General features: G+C 45.0%; 1 protein-coding gene across 2 annotated transcripts in view; it reads right to left on the reverse strand.

The window, feature by feature from the left end:
• Nucleotides 1–684: 684 nt before the first annotated feature.
• LOC127645804 (keratin-associated protein 10-4-like) overlaps nt 685–2,500 on the reverse strand; it is a 5,843-nt gene continuing 4,027 nt past the window's right edge. The window contains exons 1-2 of one of the 2 annotated variants that reach the window (XM_052129481.1): nt 2,463–2,500; nt 685–1,533 (exon numbers count right to left, since the gene is read on the reverse strand). The exon at nt 2,463–2,500 is cut by the window's right edge and continues 4,027 nt beyond it. The gene's annotated coding sequence lies outside the window, so the exon portion shown is untranslated. The remainder of the gene's footprint in view (nt 1,534–2,462) is intronic. The other variant, XM_052129482.1, reaches the window with a different exon arrangement.

Consider the following 2,500-nt stretch of genomic DNA (forward strand, 5'->3'; position numbering starts at 1 on the left):
TTAGTTTATACTGATATCTTGTGGAGAATAACGATAGTGCAAGTTATTATGTTCAAATTTAATTCAAATATATTTATTATTATAATTTGTTATTGTTGGTTATCAAAAATATTATTTACTCTTAATTTATTCCAGTGCTAAGAAATATAATTTGTGTGAAGCTGTTCATTTCAGGCAATCAACCACGTCATGCATCTCATTACCAAACTTTATCTGACAGTAACAGCTCATCTCATGACGCATTCATGACCTTTGACCCGCACTGTTGCTGATAATCCGCGCGTCTTCTAATCACACAGAATAATAAACAAAGAATGATGTGATTATTTAAAGATACACAGCAGCACTAAAGTCTGTGACAATAATGGGCGGGAGTTAATGATTCGGGAGTTAATGATTTGGGCGGGGTTGTGTCGAAATGGAACCAATAGCAGTGGAAGGGGGCGGAGTCGTGTTGCGTGTGACTCCGCCCAAGGAAACGAGTGACGTTCATCGTGACAGAAAGTGGAAGTTCGGTAAAACTTTCTGCGTGTGTCCTGAGAGAGTGCGTTTTAAGGGAAAACCTGGTGAAATGTTTCTTTATCTACTCTGACATTTGTTAAAGGATCACCTGTGAGCGGTTCGGTGTCAGGTGATGTTACATATTTTGGCAGTTTCTCAGTTTTGTGTGTTTTTAGTGTACAAACAGTGTTTTCAGCATGTGTGCGCGCGCGCGTGTTATTGTGCACATGCATACATTAGACACGATTAGATATATACGCGTATTTCTTAAAAATAATAAGATATTTAATGTAATTATATAAATAATAATATTATTAATACTTTAACTGTGACATAACTGCATGTATGATAAAAGATACATTGAATGTACTCCACTTTAACTGCATTGTGAGTTCTGATCACTCCATGTATTTTAATATTTATTTATTTTATTTTTAATATGTGGAATAATGGATCTTTGTGCCGTCCTCTAATATGGATTTGTGCATCTGGATTTCGTCTCTTCTGCTGTCGGGTGAGTCACTTTCCAAGAGAAACTGTTTTACTGTCTTACTGTGGTCAGTGGATATCTTTGACATTTAGGGTTTTAAAAACAAAACAAAAATAATAATGGACAGATTTTGCTCTTCTGGAAATAAATTGGTTCTTTTATTCACCAAAGTGGCATTAAACTGATCACAATGTATCATCAGGACATTAATCACATGATACATTTACTATTACAATATGACTTAAACTACTTCAAAGAGTTCTCATCAAAAAATCCTCCATATGCAGTGATGACATCTTTACAGATCCGTGTTATTCTAGCGGTCAGATTGTCCAGATACTCCGGTGACCTTTCACCTCACACTTCCTGTAGCGCTTGCCCTTTCACCCCACACTTCCTGTAGCGCTTGCCCTTTCACCTCACACTTCCTGTAGCGCTTGCCCTTTCACCCCACACTTCCTGTAGCGCTTGCCCTTTCACCCCACACTTCCTGTAGCGCTTGCCCTTTCACCCCACACTTCCTGTAGCGCTTGCCCTTTCACCTCACACTTCCTGTAGCGCTTGCCCTTTCACCCCACACTTCCTGTAGCGCTTGCCCTTTCACCCCACACTTCCTGTAGCGTTGCCCTTTCACCCCACACTTCCTGTAGCGCTTGCCCTTTCACCCCACACTTCCTGTAGCGCTTGCCCTTTCACCCCACACTTCCTGTAGCGCTTGCCCTTTCACCCCACACTTCCTGTAGCGCTTGCCCTTTCACCCCACACTTCCTGTAGCGCTTGCCCTTTCACCCCACACTTCCTGTAGCGCTTGCCCTTTCACCCCACACTTCCTGTAGCGCTTGCCCTTTCACCCCACACTTCCTGTAGTGCTTGACCTTTCACCCCACACTTCCTGTAGCGCTTGCCCTTTCACCCCACACTTCCTGTAGCGCTTGACCTTTCACCCCACACTTCCTGTAGCGCTTGACCTTTCACCCCACACTTCCTGTAGTGCTTGACCTTTCACCCCACACTTCCTGTAGTGCTTGACCTTTCACCCCACACTTCCTGTAGCGCTTGGCCTTTCACCCCACACTTCCTGTAGCGCTTGACCATTCACCCCACACTTCCTGTAGCGCTTGACCATTCACCCCACACTTCCTGTAGCGCTTGCCCTTTCACCCCACACTTCCTGTAGCGCTTGACCTTTCACCCCACACTTCCTGTAGCGCTTGACCATTCACCCCACACTTCCTGTAGCGCTTGACCTTTCACCCCACACTTCCTGTAGTGCTTGACCTTTCACCCCACACTTCCTGTAGCGCTTGGCCTTTCACCCCACACTTCCTGTAGCGCTTGACCATTCACCCCACACTTCCTGTAGCGCTTGACCATTCACCCCACACTTCCTGTAGCGCTTGCCCTTTCACCCCACACTTCCTGTAGCGCTTGACCTTTCACCCCACACTTCCTGTAGCACTTGCCCTTTCACCGCACACTTCCTGTAGCACTTGCCCTTTCACCGCACAC

This window comes from Xyrauchen texanus, chromosome 6 (assembly GCF_025860055.1).
Source record: "Xyrauchen texanus isolate HMW12.3.18 chromosome 6, RBS_HiC_50CHRs, whole genome shotgun sequence".
NCBI lineage: Eukaryota > Metazoa > Chordata > Actinopteri > Cypriniformes > Catostomidae > Xyrauchen > Xyrauchen texanus.